This window comes from Anastrepha ludens, chromosome 4 (assembly GCF_028408465.1).
Source record: "Anastrepha ludens isolate Willacy chromosome 4, idAnaLude1.1, whole genome shotgun sequence".
Classification (NCBI taxonomy): domain Eukaryota; kingdom Metazoa; phylum Arthropoda; class Insecta; order Diptera; family Tephritidae; genus Anastrepha; species Anastrepha ludens.
The window spans coordinates 27,529,688-27,549,098 of record NC_071500.1 but is presented as its reverse complement, the minus strand read 5'-3'; positions in this window follow the sequence as shown (position 1 = coordinate 27,549,098).

The following is a 19,411-nucleotide window of genomic DNA, read 5'->3' as shown; positions in this document are numbered from 1 at the left end:
CAAAATAAATGAGCATCGACTTGATTTTTGACTTTTCCAAACGCGACTTTTTGGGTGATGGCTCGACTGGGGCCTTCCATTGGGCACTTCGACGCTTAGTTTCAGGTTCTTGTTGGAAACACCACGCTTGATTGCCAGTTACAATGTTGCAAAGGAAGTTCTCGTCTTTTCTCGCCTCTTTCGATCTTTCTCTCGGTCTTTCGAATGTTGAATTGAATTCTGGTCCTCAGTTAACTTGTACGGAATGAAACGTGCACAGACCTTTCGTAAGCCCAAATGATCAGTTAAAATGCGCTAAATCGATGTTTTGGATATATTCAACTCCGATTCCATAAATTCTAATGATGACTTCGGTTCATTTTTGATAAACTTACGAACAATTTCGATGGAGTTTTCGATGATTACTGATTTCGGGCGGCCCGTATGTTGATTTTCATTTATGTCCTCACAACGATCTTTGAAACATACTGACACTTTAGACGCAATAATTTCACTTCCACTGAACCGAGTGTCACCAAGCTTCCACTGGAAGTGAACTGGGGATGTCACTTCCAAACCACTAACCCATTAAAAAGATGGTGCCATCATTTTTATGACACCAGTCTTGTTTATTTTGTATTTCACCTTGCATTAATCAAAGCTCGCTTAAAAAGCTTTGATTTGGACAAAATCTGTCTGTTATTTTATGCTAATAATGCTCTAGTGATAATTAGAAACCAATAATCTGCTTTTCTTCATGTATCTCAATAGCGCGCAACTGCTACCCTGGAAGCACCAAGCTACTAAGCATATTTTCGTATTTTTTGTTAGCTACTTACCGTACTTGGCAGCTGCGCTTCTCTGCAACGTCGACACATATCCTTTGGCAAAGGTAATTGGGCACTGCCTTCGGCCAGTACAATGCGTGTGGATTGCGCACGTGATTGCAGTTGATGTGCAGCACCAACAAGCAAAAATATATGGCAGAGCAGGCCAGACACGTAAAACACAGCCCATGGATTCAAGAGCATTCGACAGTATTCTTTCCCGTTCTTTTCATGCGGCAGCCTACTGTTCCAAATCGGCACAGAGCCAGCATGACGACTGCACGACACAAAGTAAAGCACAAAAAATTGCACGGTGCATTCGGCGAGTACGAAACCGAAAAAAGCAACCAACTGTGGACCGTAAAGACGCAACAAAATGCGACTGATTTGCGAATTTTACTCATGCATGCATTGTAGCCTCCGATTTGCGTCTGTGAGAGTGTGGCACCTATAACGCCGATTGATATTGAATGGGCGCGGGTGTACACAATGCGTGGCGGCTTGACGCAGGACACTATGCAACAACTGATTTATTTGGTTGCTTTGCTGAGACAAGATTAAACAGCTTACGTAGTAGGTGCAGAGAGTCAACTGCAAAACTAATTGGCAATAATAGAGGCAAAGCAGCGCTGCAAGATATGCTGGTCGCTTATCTACGTATTCCATCCACACAATGAATATTGTCCATGTTGGCGACAACAATAACGGTATCAGCTGCAGACATAACATAAGCACCATGTGGTTACCGCAATACTTTTCGCTGACAACCTGATTTGCAAGCGCGCTTATGGCGTGGCGCAATTGAAGTATGCGATTGATACACGTGATGAGCTCACGTTGCTTGCAAAACTGGCGGAAAAGCGTACCTACAGTACACAGATGCAAAAATGTGAAGCGACCGAAGCCGACCAATGATAGCAGTTTCGAATTGCGTAAAAAATCCTGATTCAAGATCATTATGCGTCCAACAAAAGGCACAGCGATTGTTATAATCAGTAGAATAGCGAGGCTGTAGTAGCGAAGTGGGCGTGAGAAATCCACTCGAGTGGTGTGGGTGTGTAATTGTGCGTGCGGTTTTTCACGGTGATTAATACGGTGAGTGTTACAACTCGATTGCTGTGGGCGCTGTTGTTTGCATTGTGTACGGCGAGGCTCTGCGTGGCGATAGGTAAAGGCGATAATCCCCAGCCATTTGGTTATGTAATAACCGCCTAGAAGTATGCAACCCACTACGACATTGGTGTAGTGGTAGTGCCGAAAATGCTGTTGTTGCATTTGTTATTGCCGCCTTGTTGGAGTGCACAATTTCTTACGAACGGCTTATAAGCTTAGATTTGCCTACTTGCATTAACACTTTCAAATTCGTATTTGCCGCTGCGCTTGTAGTCCTTCTACTGCGTAAATTAAATAATTTCTCTGCTTTTAATAACTACGTCAGCGCAATGTTAATCGCATGCTTTCCAGGTGCATTTTCATTAACGCTGATGGGGGCGGCAATGCATCAATGCAGTAATTGTGTTAAGTGCTGCACTAATAATTTATGGGCGCAACCCGTTGCGGGCTGGTTGAGCGCAGTTATTGCAGTATTTTAAAATTTAATAACCACTATCCACGTTACTGGTATTGAGACCTTTCATCGATTAAGCTTTAATGGCTCTAAAGTACGTTACATTTGTACGTTTGGAATGCAAATAGTAATGGAATTTAGGTTGACAGCTCTGGCAGCTAATAGCTCTCCAAATTTTTGGGTGTATACTTTCAAATGTTATATCTAAGTAAATTAATAAATAGCTAAAAATAATGTTTCACATAATGAAAAAATATTTCATTTTACGTAACATTTTATTTATACTTATATTTGTAAAGTATGAATAGGTTTTAAGAAAACCCAAACATTAAACTAAATTTGTTAAATTTAAATTATATTAATAAATAAAATAAATAAAAGTATTTTTCTTTTTACTAAATTAAATAAGAAATGCACCTTGACTGCTAATTTAAATTAAGTAAATAAATAAAAACAAATTAATTTTTCATTAAATTAAATAATAAATGGACCTTCTTCTTCTTCTTAATTGGCGCTATAACCGCTTACGCGATTTTGGCCGAGTTTAACAAAGCGCGCAAGTCGTTTCTTTCTCGTGCTAACCGGCGCCAGTTGGACACACCAAGTGAAGCCAAGTCCTTCTCCACCTGATCTTTCCAACGCAGAGGAGGCCGCCCTCTTCCTCTGCTACCACCAGCTGGTACCGCATCGAATACTTTCAAAGCCGGAGCGTTTGTATCCATTCGGACGACATGACCCAGCCAACGTAGCCGCTGGGTCTTTATTCGCTGCGCTATGTCTATGTCGTCGTAAAGCTCATACAGCTCATCGTTCCATCGTCTGCGATATTCCCTGTTGCCAACGTGCAAAGGTCCAAAAATCTTACGCAGAATCTTTCTCTCGAACACTCCAAGCGTCGCTTCATCGGATGTTGTCATCGTCCAAGCTTCTGCGCCATACGTTAGGACGGGCATGATGAGAGTCTTGTAGAGTGTTAGTTTTGTTCGTCGAGAGAGGACTTTACTACTCAATTGCCTACTTAGTCCAAAGTAGCACTTGTTGGCAAGAAAGATTCTACGTTGGATTTCAAGGCTGACATTGTTATCGGTGTTAATGCTGGTTCCTAAATAGACGAAGTCTTTTACAACCTCAAAATTATAACTGTCAACAGTGACGTGGGTGCCGATACGCGAGTGCGCCGACTGTTTGTTTGAAGACAGGAGGTACTTCGTTTTGTCCTCGTTCACCACCAGACCCATTCGCTTTGCCTCTTTATCCAGTTTGGAGAAGGCAGAACTAACAGCGCGGTTGTTAAGGCCGATGATATCAATATCATCGGCATACGCCAACAATTGTACGCTCTTATAAAAAATTGTGCCTGAGCGATTAAGTTCTGCGGCTCGCACGATGCTCTCCAACATCAGGTTAAAGAAGTCACACGACAGGGAGTCAGCCTGTCTGAAACCTCGTTTGGTATCAAACGGCTGGGAGAGGTCCTTTCCAATTCTGACGGCGCTGTTGGTGTTGAGCAACGTCATCTTACATAGCCGTATTAGTTTTGCGGGGATACCAAATTCAGACATCGCGGCATACAGGTAACTCCTTTCCGTACTGTCGAATGCAGCTTTGAAGTCGACGAAAAGATGGTGTGTGTCGATTCTCCTTTCATGGGTCTTTTCCAAGATTTGGCGTATTGAGAATATTTGGTCGATGGTAGACTTTCCAGGTCTGAAGCCACACTGATAAGGTCCAATCAGTTGGTTGACGGTGGGCTTCAGCCTTTCACACAATACGCTCGCTAGAACCTTATAGGCGATATTTAGAAGACTAATCCCACGGTAATTGGCACAAATTGCAGGATCGCCCTTCTTATGGATTGGGCAGAGCACACTTAAATTCCAATCGGCAGGCATGCTTTCATCCGACCATATTTTGCATAGGAGCTGATGCATGCACCTTACCAGCTCCTCGCCGCCATGTTTGAATAGCTCAGCCGGCAGTCCGTCGGCGCCCGCGGCTTTGTTGTTCTTTAGCCGCGTTATCGCTATTCTCACCTCGTCATGATCGGGTAGCGGAACGACAATTCCGTCGTCAACGATTGGGGTATCGGGATCTTCACTTTCTCGGTGACATGCGCAGCTGTCACTGTTTAATAGGTTCGAGAAGTGTTCCCTCCATAATTTAAGATTGCTCTGTACGTCGGTCACCAGTTCGCCGTCTTTGTTCTTACAGGAAAACGCCCCGGTCTTAAAACCTTCTGTAAGCCGCCGAACTTTCTGGTAGAATTTTCGGGCGTTGTTCCTGTTGGCCAGCATCTCAAGCTCTTCGCACTCACGTATTTCGGCCTCTCGTTTCTTCTGTCGGATAATACGTCTCTCTTCCTTTTTCAACTCTCTGTAGCGATCCCACATGGCTCGCGTTGCGCCCGATCGCAGCGTGGCTCTATAGGCGGCATCCTTTCTTTCTGCGGCAGCATGACATTCCTCGTCGTACCAATTGTTTTTTCGGGCTCGCCGGAATCCGATTTCTTCTTCGGCGGCGGTACGTAGATAACGAGAAATGTTGCTCCATTGTTCGTGGATGCCGGTTTGTTGGGCAGTACTCTCCGAGAGCAGGAGTGAGAGTCGAGTGGCGAATCTTCTGGCTGTCTGTTGTGATTGCAGCTTTTCGAGGTCGAACATTCTTTGCGTAGGAAGATGCACGTTTTTTGCTGCACAGAGGCGCGTGCGCAGTTTGGCTGCAACAAGGTAGTGATCCGAGTCAATGTTGGGTCCTCGGATCGTACGTACATCTAATACACTAGAAGCGTGTCTTCCATCTATCACAACATGATCGATCTGGTTTCGCGTTTTTCGATCAGGGGACAGCCAGGTAGCTTGGTGTATCTTTTTATGCTGGAATCTGGTGCTGCAGACTACCATGTTTCGGGCCCGGCGAAGTCGATCAGCCTCTGTCCGTTACCGGATGTTTCGTTGTGTAGGATGAATTTTCCGACTGTGGGACCAAAAATTCCCTCCTTGCCCACCCTGGCGTTGAAGTCGCCAAGCACGATTTTTATGTCGTGGCGGGGGCAGCGCTCATAGGAACGTTCCAGGCGCTCATAGAAAGAATCTTTGGTCGCATCGTCCTTCTCTTCCGTCGGGGCGTGGGCGCAAATTAGCGATATGTTAAAAAAACGGGCTTTGATGCGGATTGTTGCGAGACGCTCGTCCACCGGAGTGAACGACAGTACTTGGCGACGAAGTCTCTCTCCCACAACAAATCCGACACCGAATTTGCGCTCCTTTACATGGCAGCTGTAGTAGACGTCGCAAGGTCCTATGGTTTTCTTTCCTTGCCTCGTCCATCGCATCTCTTGGATGGCAGTGATGTCAGCCTTTACTCTCACGAGGACATCAACCAGCCGGGCAGAGGCACCCTCCCCATTAAGGGACCGGACATTCCAGGTGCATGCCCTCAAATCATAGTCCTTAGTTCGTTTGCAGGGGTCGTCATCAGTATAGGGCGGTCTCATCCGAGGCTTTTTTAAAGTTTTCATTGGGGGCGATTTTTAAGTGGCGGGTCCCAAACCCAACGCACAACCAGCTATCCTGGAATGTTTCGCCTTCTCACTTTAGCTCACTCCCGAACGGGTGTTCGGAAGCTACCCAGAGGATACGTGGGCTAATCCCGGCCGTTGTGAGCTGCTTGAACCATATGTAGAAGAATCGTCCTGGCCACTCCCAAGTGAATGGCGATCAGTAACTTTCCCCACTTGCGTGGACTTCTACACATGGAACCATCCTCCAATGGACCTAAATTGTTTAAATTTAAATAAAATAAAAAAGGATTTTTCGTATTTACTTGAATAAGAAATGCACCCTGAGGGCTAATTTAAATTTAATTTAAATAAATAAAAAGATTTTTTTTCATTAAATTGAATAAAAAGTACATCTAAATTTTTTAAATTTTAATAAAATAAAATAAAGAAAAGTATTTTTTTTATTAAATTTAATAAGAAAAGCACCTTGACTGCTAATTTAAATAACATTTTTTTATTAAATTAAATAAGAAATACTCCTTGATATCTAATTTAATTTTAAATTAAATAAATAAACAAAAGTAAAAATGTTTTGTATTAAATTAAAGAAAAATACCCCTTGACAGCTAATTTAAATTAAATAAAAGAAAGAAAATTATTATTATATTTTTTTATTAAATTGAATAGCAAATGCACCTTGACATCTAATTTAGATTAAATAAACAAATAAAAACATTTTTTTTCATTAAATTTACTAGGAAATGGGCCTAATTTTTTTAAATTTAAATAAAATAAAATAAAGAAAAGTATATTAATTTTTTTTTATTAAATTGAATAAGAAGTGCACCTTGACAGCTACGAATTCGAAGATTTTGGGTAACAAAACAGAACTGAGATTTTATTTGATGTTGCCTCTGAGCAGAAATAAAAATGCCACTACACAGTTCATATTTGAAATCTGAACATAAATTCGAAAATTCAAAGCACCTCATTTGTCACTGCTTAACATTTTACAGGTCGCAACCTACCATTTTAAGTCGCCTCAGAAAGGCAAATAGTATTTTGAGAAACGCTTTTTTTTGATAGCAGAAATGCACTCAGAGGTTTGTCATTGCCTGCCGCGGGTGACTGCTATTGGAAAGAACTTTTTCTATTATTTTGAGGCTTCAAACTTTATACAATTTTAGTTGGGATGGATGGATGACATTTCAGTTAGGCCTGACTATTAATCTTTGGAATCAAGTAATGTCATCAAGTTGTAGCTTGTAACATCTGTCGGATGGACAGCAATATAGTCTTAACACATAAAAAGTGGTGGGCATAGTTTTGATCCGATTTCAATATTATTTATGCCACATCCAATTGAGGTGGAGAGCAAGACGTCTACTAAGTTTTTGTAAGTCGGTACCATAATACACAGATTACCCAAAAGTTGGCGTGGCACCATCCATTTTTTCAACATTTTACTTACAACATATTTCTTATTTTGGAGGAAATATAGGTGAAAGAGGAATGGTAGTTGAAATTTCATTTTTTAATATAAAAAATGCCATATACTTATATAGTCTCTCTCTTATATAGTCTCCATGAATAACCTGCTTGCTGCGCTCGTGCGTCCACCTGTCGCCTCCAGGAGTTGGCTAGTCTCCCGCGTTTGAGACTTGGGGTTTCCAGTCCAACGCAACTCTTGTGATATCGTCCAGGGGTTTACACAGTATATGGCTGATCCACTTTCATTTGCGAATATCTGCTACTGATTCGGCATTTTTTGTGATAATGCTGCCGAGATAGAAGAATTCATTTACTAATTCTCTTATGCAACATAGGAAATGTGTCGAATACAAACATGATTTTGGTGTTAATTTGTTTGAATTAAGAAGATGATATGTATATATAAAAAAGTTTCAATATATAAAAGACTAAAAATAGAAGACGGTATGAAGTTATAGCTCCCGCGATATTCATAAAAACTATTTCAGAATTATGGCTTTTGGTAGTAGTTTTACTGTCAACCGCCTGAGAATTTTCAATTAAAGAAATACAAATAGAAAAAACGGTATCAGGTAGAACCGAGACGTGGCAGTTAACAAAATGTTTTTGTTGTTAGTGCACTGCTCATCAAAAAATTCACAGCCATTTCGAGAGCAAATTATCGAATGAGATATCGGTCAAGGGTCAAAAGTCAAAAAAGTTATTTAGCCTCTTGATGAATATTTTTTGTGGACCATATGACATCAATTGAATCCAATGGCATCATGCAGCAATCAAATGAAAGTTAGCATGATGCCACCTGATCTAAATCTGGTAGGAAAGCAAGTGGTCGCCGCATCAGCACGTAGACTTAATAGTACGGCGCTATGGAAGACGCTTCTATACTATATACTGAGTAATTATCATCAAGAAATCGACTACTCTTTGCCTAAGCCGACACTCGACAGGCCCTTCAAGACTTAACCCCCGTCCAGAAGAGAGTGGTTAACTCAATGACCATGGAGAAGAGGGAAATTAATTGTTACACAAATAGATTCAAGCTAGAAAATAAAGTAAGCTATGGAGTTTTTTGAAAATAATAATTATCTGTCCGACTTCCGCACAACTGTGGCGGCCACCGAACAGAAGTCTTAGCTTTAAAGGAGATAACTATGTACCTCAATACATACGCCGTAACAAAAACTACGAAAAATATTTTCTCTAACAGCCAGGAAGTCATCAAATCAATGGAGGGAGTTAAACTAAGATCAAAGTTTGCTCAGGAATGCCTGGTAGCTCTAATTGATGTTAGCATTGCCTTCAAGGTCAGTCTTATATGGGTTTCGGGGCATAGAGATATTGAAGTAAATTCCAAGGCCGATCAGTTTGAAAACAAAGGCAATATTGGAATTCCTATGGAAACTTGCAAATTAAGGATAAAAAATAATATCCTCCAAGAGGTCAATAGGTCCTGGAGAGCAGAAAATACTTGTGTTATAACCAGGCTAATTTGGCCGAAAATATATAAGAAAAGTTCAGGAGAATTGCTCAACCTCTCAAGAGAGAACAACTCGAAGACAGTGGCTTGTGTTACCAGTCATTGGCTGTTAGAGAGACACTCCTCTAGGCTAGGACTATTTTCTCATGAACGCTGCAGAAGTTTAGAGACGAGGAAGAGGAAAAAACATTAGAGCACCTCCTCTGTAAATGCCCAGCCTTGGAGTAGAGCAAGATTGCTAGGAAAACACACTTTTACTCTCTTACGGAAATATCTTGCGTTGGGATAAAGCGTATACTTCGCCTCATAAGAGAGTCTAAATGGTTCCAATGATGAATGAAAACTGAGGTTCCCGTGTTACTAACTGGTTTCCTGCGGAGCTCTTCGCCATAATGAAAACAGTGGAAATCATATCCAAAAGTGGGTTCGAGAAAGTAAAAATTAAAATACTTTCGGGCTTCGGCTTTCAAAGCCGTCAATGGCTTCACATTCAAGTCAAAAGTTCTAATGGAGTCTAATAATGCACTCAACAAACTGGCCACTCATAATCAAGTCTCACTGATTTGGGTACTAGGACATGAGGGGCGCGAAGAAAACGTGAAGGCAGACTTTTATGCCAAAAAAAAGGGGCAGAAGAACTATTTATTGGACCAACCCCATCTTTCGGCTTTAACAAATATAATATAAAACAGGAAACCAAAAAATGGATCCAAACTAAAATCAGGGAAGACTGGAAAGGCACAAGCAGCCTTAATCACTCCAAAAAGTTTTTGAACTTCAATGCCAACAGAACAAAATCTGATCTAACCCTACATAAAAAGGGTCTCTGTGAAGCACTTACATTTTTTAGTTTATCAAGAAACGAGAATATGTTTAGCTATTCAAAAGAAGCTGAGCTGTTATACAGTTTAATACTTCACAAGTAATGGAAATGATTGACTAGCTGGAAGCCACATAAATTTATATTACATAGGTGTAGATTTTGCTTTTATTGTTACGTATGATTGATTTAATTCACTGTCTCACTCAGATCCACGTGAGTGTGCACACGCGTTAGTTTCGTTGCTCGTTGCATGCCAGTGCATGCATATGCAAGTGTGTTTGTATAAATATTCATAAGCCAGGCCAGGCTTTTGAGGAATTGATTGTCAAACCACGGCAGTTTACAGTCATAGCCGCAGTTACATACAGATATTAAATGGCATCCTACACATCAATAATATTTACGCGATGGCTTAACTTCCGTGATGCGTTAATGCATAAACATATGTACCAGTGTGTAGGTGTATGTGTGCATGCATATCCTAGTGAGAAAGATACTTGTTCGTAACTGCTGTTCTGAGCGAAAATTTGGAAATATATTCAGCCCTATCATGCAATTCATCCTAAATTGTTTTTCGTAGAAACTAAGAAATTGTAATCGTACAATTCGAATAGCTTCGAACATACCTTCGAATTTCGTAGAGTAGCATTCACCGAATAGACTCGTCACGTCAAACCTTAGAATTTCGTTAGACTAACGGACAAAAATTAGACTAAACTATAAATAAAAAGAAACTTTTGAAATATATGTACTTTTATGTGACTTCCACAGGTGTAAGTTGTAACAACACGGCAGCAGTATGCCATTTTGTTGGAACTAATAAAAGAGAAATCAATCATAACATTGATACTTTAGTAGCCCTTCCGGTTGTAGGGGAGAAATTTTTCTTTAGTGGGGGAATAATTTTTATGTGAGTCCCATCTACACACAAAATGATGCTAGGAAGTCTATATTTTTGATAGAATTCCATCTTGCTTTGACGTTTTTCATTGGCACTCATGTCGAGATTTACCCACTGAGGACACAAACATGTTTGTAGGTACGTCAATACGTCTTTTAGAACATAGCTAAATATCGACTGCCCCATGTGCACGTCGAAATCTTTGCCAATTCCGTGCTGATAGTCTCGCTCCGCAAGAAACCGTAAAAAAAGGATAGTCGGAGAGCTGGAGTTACGGATGACGACTTCGCTGATCTTGCGCTGTCTTCAATAAAACTCAAAACGTATGTAAATGCAGCTTTATTTAACCGATAATTTTTGATAAACCTGTTTTAAACCCGTATTTAAGTAAACTTTTCTTTAACAAAAAGGCAAGCACTTACATTGGTTCGTCCATATTGAGAGGGTTGCTTGCATCTCCGTTTGCCTTTCTCACTTTCCTTCTCCATTAACATAACCGCACATGTCAACAAATACATTTAAATTTGAAAATTCAGCTAATTTGACAAAAAACTCAAAGTTTTTTTGCTAAATTGTCTTGTTTACATCGTAGTGAGCTGTTGTCGAAATATCAAAATTTGGCATTTGAGTTTGGCAGCCCTTTTTTGTGTTGACATGGAACCCTCGATTACAATTTTTTCTTATTTGTAGTAGATCTTCGTATTCGAAGGTTTTCTTCGACGGATTCTATGATAGGGCTGATTAACATAGTTCATTTATACTCTCTTTTACACGTGACGAAATAGTGATTCGTACACGATAATTTCTAAAAATGGGAAGCTAAATTGCATTGAACGTTAAAATATTACTTGGAAATTTTATTTTCAAAAGCCTAACCCATAAAATTTAAAGAATTCTTTTAAATTTATTTGAGTTAAGTTATTCTAGGTTGAAGTGGCTGCTCATGGTTATGTAAGCACATTAAGGGCGCGTAGCTTAGTGTATTTGTGCTGCCACAGGGATTAATGGCGATTTTTTTTCATCCCGGCCCAAGCCAAAGAAGTACAGGAAAGATCAAATTTAATTAGCATAAATAAATTCATATAAAAATACACGTCATAAATTATTTGTTGTTATTTATTGGCATTTTTTATAAGGGGAAACTAAACCAAACAACAATAAAACATGCTTTTAAAGTGCTCGCTCTCTCTCTTTAAGAGGTTTTTGTACAATTCATTATTTATTAGAATTTTGGAATTAGGTCTCTATTCGGAAATTAAACCGACGATGAAAAAATATGTGCAAATATATATATACGAGGTGTGTTAAAAAATAAGGTGAATTTTCATTTTTCTCAAAAAAATTTATTTATTCTCCAATTTCTATTTTATCTCATTCAAAGTAGTCCCTCTCAGATATAATACACTTGTGGCAACGTTTTTTCCAACCTTCGTAGCAGTTCTGATATGCATTTTTTGGTATGTCCTTGAGCTCTCTCAGCGATTCGGTTTTTATCTCCTTAATCGTCGCAAAACGTCGTCCTTTCATGGGAAAAAGTCGCAGGGCGTCGTCATTCACATCTCCTTGTCCTTCTGTGAAAAGCTTGCACCACATGTAAACATTTTTTTCACTCAGAGTACTCTTATCGTATGCCACTCTCAACATTTGAAGTATTTTTAAGCACTTATTTCCATTTCTTAATCAAAATTTGATGCAACTTTTGTGATCTACACGCAAAACACTTGACTGTATTTATGCCTCTCACGAACAAACTAAATGAGCTACGAGTAGGTATATTGCTAAAACCGTGAACATATCTTTGAGACGGGTGTACCGACATGAAAAAAAAAAAAATAATCGAAAGAAATTTTAAAATTCACATTATTTTTTTAACACACATCGTATATATGTTGGCACTGCATTTCAACACTTAGAGACCAGCTCTGCACTGTTCATCTAAGCGTAGGAATTTATAATAGGAATTACAACAAGCAATGTGAGGTTGTTAGAGGCATAAGTGAGGTTATGGCATAAGTATCCAGCTTCGCGCTGCTCACCTTTTAGTCATAGCAACACATATATAGTTTTAACTTACCTTACGAGCACTCAGAGTATCCCGCTTTTGTACTGTTCCAGTCGTGCTTTCAGTGAAGCTTTTAGGATGGATAAAAGCATTTTTTAAGATATACTACAGCAGCAAGGATGATAGGAATCTTTTCACCATGACATAGCAGACCGTTATTCGGCTCTGAGCGAATTTAACAGATGCGCTGACACCAAAGTTCCTTTCAAAAATTATTTTCACCATACCTATGATGATAGATATCAGGTTTGCTCGTTAGGTATGGTGAAATAAAAAATTTGAGAGGAACTTTGGATTCTAAGTCATTCGTTTTGTATTTCACAAAATTTACCTTTAGCTTAGTGAAACAGAAAACGAATGTCGTCGGCATATCTGTAAAATTCACTCAGAGCCGAATGGCGGTCTGCTAGGTAGTACACCTCCAAAAATCTTTTCACCATGCAATCAAGCTAACCTTGAATCTATCATTCTTGGGTAAAATAATGATGGAAAGAAAAAGCCTATTTAAAGAAAAGAAAATAACAAATTTTTATTGAATTACTTAAAAAACTTTGTATGTGTGGGAAATTGTTTCTGCTTTTTTTAAATAAATATTTTCTGGTTGTGTACAAAAAGCTGTATGAAAAGAAAAGAGTTTTGAAAATCCTTCCCTGTATTTAAAACTTATGTTATGTTCTTAACCATTCTCAATTCACAGAGATAACGTCGGTTCGGATCTCGGTGAAACACCAAAACTAAGAAAAACATTTTTCTAATAGCGGTCGCCCCTCGGCAGGTAATGGCAAACCTCCGAGCCATGAAAAAGCTCCTCAAATATCTGCCGTTCGGAGTCGGCTTAAAACTGTAGGTCCTTCCATTTGTGGAACAACATCAAGACGCACACCCCAAATAGGAGGAGGAGCTCGGCCAAACGCCCGAAAAGGGTGTACGCGCCAATTATATATATAATATATATAATATAATATATGTTATGTTCTTAAAAACAGGCCGTTTTTTGCTGTATTAGAGGCTATGTAACAAGATACGAAACTCCTTTTCAAAAAGTTCGTTATGGCTTCTTCAGTAGTATGTGATATTTTTTGTGTTCTTTTTTTACTAATATATATTACACCTCTAAGGCTTTAACTCATATTCAGTTAATTCATAGGCTATTTTAAATTTATAAAAACATTATAAATGTTAAGAATAGTTGATAATAGTCGTTCCAATATTCTGAAATAACCTCAAAAGGAGCAAAAAATGAGATGTGCACTTTCAAAATAGCAGAGATTTTATAAGAATTAACAAATTTTCAATAGCACTAAAGTCTCCTCAGAGTCCCCATTTTTAGCGTTTTGTTTTTAATAATGCGAATTTTTTTAGTAACAATTAAGGTAGCTTCAAAAAAAATCAAAGAAAGAAACTCCAAACTCAAAAATGTTCGCATTTTAGGCATAAAAACATGCTAAATTTATTGCGAAGAGCAAAGGTTGCCAACACTACACAACTATGCTAGTGGAACGTCACGCACTTCCTGGTGGGCGCAATCTTGTATCTATCATCCTTGGGTAAAAGTTAAGTGGCGACTTTGCCATTTATTATATGCATTATATAGGTTAACTTGTAGCTATGGTGTCTCTTATGCTACATGATTATATTTTCTCGCAGGGTAGCTCTGCATATTTTACAGGTGTGTATTTGTGTCCTGAGTGCTGGTAACGAAATTCAAATTACTATTGAGCATAACAAGTGCGGAAATGCGAAACAGCATTTGTGTGCATCTATAAATTAGCATAACCGTGCACGTACATACAGTGAGCCAAAAAAGTTTAAGTACACCTCAAATTTTAGAAAATTATTAATAAAAACTCCATCATACAATCTAAAAATAAAATGTATTCTTCGAAATAGATATATTTAAAGGTTAAAGAACACAAAATAAGCCTTTTCATGGGTTACGAACTTAAAACATAGAAATAGCTATAGAAAAATGAAAAAAAATTCCTGAGCGTACGTCAAATAAGTTTTCGTACACTTAACCGAAAATATTAAAAACATTTGAAAATTCTTATAGGTTAAGTGTTATTAGTATTTCGTTGGCCCTCCCCCGGCATCGATAACTGCTTGTAAGCGCCGCCGCATGTTCTTCACTAAGTTTCCGGTATCATTTTGGGTTATTTTCATCCACTCAGTCGATAAAGCCTTCTTAGGGATTCCTTCGAAGTAGTTGTGTGTTTACGTATTCGTTTTTCGAGCAGATCCCAGATGTGTTCGATAGGATTTAGATCCGGGGACTGCGGTGGTGTATGTAGTTGCTTGCAATTATATAGAAGCCACTCTCTGACCAAATATGACGTGTGTTTCGGGTCATTGTCTTGTTGAAACAAGAACCCATATTTTTCAAACCCCAATTGTGACGCACTCGCCTCAAGATTTTCTCTCAGGATTTTTAGGTAGAGGTGCTTATCCATTACATTGTCAACAAACATAAGCTTTCCAACACCAGCTTCTGCCATACAGCCCCAAACCATAATGTTACCGCCACCGTGTTTCACTGTGGGTACCAAATTTTTCACTTTCATCTGCTCATTTGGTTTTCTCCAAACTTTTACGGCTCCATCTGGACCAAACCAATTATATTTAGACTCATCACTAAAAATTACGTTGCTCCAAAATGATTCGGGCTTGTTCAAATAGTCTTTAGCGAAGGTAATCCTCTTTTTTTATTTACTTTAGATATAAAAGGCTTTTTACGCGGTGTTCGACCATTGTACCCAGCCTTATGGAGTACATTTCGAACAGTTTGTGGGTGGACGCTTATTCCAACGCTTTGCTGCACCTCTTCCTGTATTTCCACAGCAGATTTTCTGGGATTAGACCTTATTGAATCTAAGATTCGCCGCTCGTCTCTCTGTGAGAGTTTTTTTGGCCGGCCGGATCGCGGCTTTGGCCGTATATTTCCAGAGTTTATATAAGAGTTAATTACTCCTTGCACGCTGGAATGTGATTTACCGATAATTTTGCCGATTTCACGCAAAGATTTTTTTTCTAAATATAATTTTATAATCACTTTACGCAAATCGACTAATATTTCACACCCGCGACCCATCATATACGTTAACTGTCACCATAAACACAAAACTATTAATAGTTATACATGCATCAAAATACTATCAACTATGATCATTTGAGCGATAATAAGAAATAACGGAGAAAAACCGTAAGTTTTGGAAAAAGAAACAACGAAAAAATAACAACGTACGTAAACTTTTTTTGGCTGTTTTAGCTCTCTCTCTCTCTCCTTTACGACAATTATTCTTCAACTCACAACAGTGAGAGAGGTGAAAGGAGTGAAACTAAGTTAACAATATTCTCTTTTTACACTACACGCCAAAAGTTTATGTTTATATTTAAAAATAAAAATTATTTTAGTAAATTTTTGAACAAAACTTAAGTGTACTTAAACTTTTTTGACTCACTGTACATACATAAATATGTGCATACGAGAGGTGATCAGAAAGTTTGAGAATTGATGAGGAAGGGAATAGGTGTTTAATTGTTTTTCCTTTTAAATATAACATATTCGGTATTAAGTTTGATACGTTTTTCAGATTTCATAAAGTTTAGTACATAAAAAAACAAAAAAAAATAAATATTGCGTTTGAGTTTTCAAAATAGGCAAAAATTGCCAACTTCTCTTCGTCATAACCAGAATTTTCTCTTTAGAAGCTTTATTTCATTTCCGAAAATGATAAATCATCTCAAAGCACTAAATCTGGTCTATAAGCAGGACGGTTACATATTTCGAAGCCACACTTGTACAGGACAGCCATCGCAACACGACTTTTATGAAATTTTCATACACATAAAGAGCATCTGAAATCCATTTTCCACCTCTGTTTCCCTTCATGGCATCTTTTATAAATGTTGGCGCAAAATTAACCATTCAACTTTTTACTAAAAAAAAAATTATTTTGAATGACGGAAATCTTTATTTTGACCCTTACGTGCTCCATTGCTTGTCTGTTTGTATGCTGCAGCTGTCTAGCTCACAAGTGTCAAATATGATTGCCGTAGGACGATATTTGCAAATATTATAAATCTTTCCATAATTAATTAATTTTGCTCCATCTTGTACCTATATTTAATATATAATCGGTGCTTACACCCTTTATGGGGTTTTTGGCCGAAGTCCTCCTCCTATTTGTGACGTGTGTCTTGATGTTGTTCCACTAATGGAGGAACTTACAGTTTCAAGCCGATTATGAACGGCAGATGGTTTTATGATTAATAAGCAGCTTTTCCATGGCAGAAATACACTCGAAGGCTTGCCATTGCCTGCCAAGCGGCAACCGTTAATAGAAAAAAACTTTTTCTATCATTTTGGGTTTTCAAGCAGAGAGATTCAGAGCTATGCATTTCCGAATGTTAATCTTGAACCAACTCTTTCGCCTACGGTGGCTGCCTTTTGGCTTATCTAAAAATATAGCGTACTATTCTCCAGTAATATTGGCAAACTTTTTTTTAATCGCCTTTGATGACCTTTGAGCCTTGGAGTCAGCAGGCTGTTTCGACAACATGAACTTTTTAAACAGCGGATTCAGCTTTTCTGTAGCTCTCTATAGTTATAGAAACGAGGAAGAGACAAAGTATGCATATTCAATGCTTTCTGCCTGCACGTTTTATCAGTCAATGCCCGAAGAGTTTAGGTACAACCTTCAAATTAAAATGTATTCTTCAATATATTATACATAAAAGCATTTAATTCTATAGCAATAATCTTACCCTTAATACGGCAATCTGAATACTTATCCAACTAGTATTTTCACCGGTGTCAAGGCAAGCTACCTGGGTTTAACGCTTGACAGAAAACTTTCATGGAAGCTGAATGTTCAGGACAGAGTAAAGAGGGTTGTTACGGCGCTTTATGAGTAGAGCCTAAACTTGAGTCTTACTCTGCTTAAAAAAAACTGTAGACTTAAAATGGGACTTAGCTTACAAAATAATTCACTGGCTAAATGCAGCTATTCCAAGATCAGTTATACCCTGCGGAATTCTTTAGCGGTGACCAATCCCTGATAAGAAATCGCCAATCAAGAGGCTAGATAGTACGAGTATTCAAAGCGCGGTAAGTCTCAGTATTTCTGGGGTGCTCAAAATAACGTCAACTTCGGCTTCAAATATTATGCTGCAATTATTGCTAATTGGCCTATATCGTAGATACCTAGCCGCCAAAGCAGTGTTAAGATTGAGGGAATCGTCGATGCTCAAGACAAACAAGCAGGGAGACTCGCGCATGCATGGGACTTTTCTTGGTATTCCTAATGCCACCGATTTTTGTGGCTCGGTGGATACATACCCAGATAGGCCTTATACATTCCATTCTCCATACAGAGAGGACTGAGAAAATGGTGTAATAAATAATGAAAACGGGGTCAATATATACACTGATGGCTCAAAACTCAATGACCACGTCGAAGGTGGTGTATATTCGGACTATAGGCACGAATATGTCCTATAACTTGCATGATAATTGCAGCGCATTGTAAACTGTAATTCTGGCAATCTTAGAAAACCTTTTAGTGATTAATAAAAGTGTAGTCCCAGTTATAGAAATCCTCATTTACTTCGATGGTCAGACAGCTCTGAAATAACTCCTATTACGTAAACACTCGTCTAAGACAGTATTTTTCTATTAATCTACTCTGGATGCCAGGACCCAAAGCATTAAAGGTAACTCCAAGGCAGATGAGTTAGCTAGATTAGGTTCCTTGCACCTATGCCCTGGGCAACATATAAACTTCTAATAAACAGACACACCATTACTGTTGCTAATTCCAAGTGGAGGCAGCTAAACAATTGCGTTATCACTGGACACTAAGAATCTACTTAAATTAATAGGAAGGAATACCAGTAGTAAAATCTCTCTTACCAACAAGTGCTACTTTGGACTAAGTAGGCAATTGAGTAGTAAAGTCCTCTCTCGGTGAACAAAACTAACACTCTAAAAGGCTCTCATCATGCCCGTCCTAACGTATGGCGTGGACGATGACAACATCCGACGAAGCGACGCGTTTAGTATTTGAGAGACAGATACTGCGCAAGATTTTTGGACCTTTGCACGTTGGCAACGGCGAATATCGCAGGCGATGGAACAATGAATTGTATAAGATTTACGACAGCATTGACAGCTAGCTTATGTAGTCCGAAAGGATACAAACGCTCCGGCTTTGAAAGTATTCGATGCGGTACCAGCTGGTGGTAGCAGAGGAAGAGGAAGGCCTCCTCTGCGTTGGAAGATCAGGTGGAGAAGGACTTGGCTTCACTTGGTGTATCCGATTGGCGCCAGTTAGCAAGAGAAAGAAATGACTGGCGCGCTTTGTTAAACTCGGCCAAAATCGCGTAAGCGGTTATCGCGCCAATTAAGAAGAAGGATTCCAGTAGATTAGCGCCACCAGTCGAACAACTTCAATGCAAGTACATGGCACTGTGTAGAAGCGGTTGAGATTGCACGGTCTCCATTTTCTGGACAACATTGCGGGTGTTACAAATCTCAAACTAGCTAGTGTAGCCAGCTTTTTAAAGGCCACACAATGGTTTAGAGAGGAGCAAGCAAGGATAGGGTTCCGGTGGTACCACAACGGGCAAGTCTTACTGTCTGAGTGCGGCGATGGACAGCCACTTTACCTAACCTGTCCTAACCTTCATCAGAAACATAACTGCAATATCGCTCAATATAGATATACCTATAAATAGATCAAGCATTTTCGCCGTCATTAACCATTAACGTTCTCTACCTGCTGTTT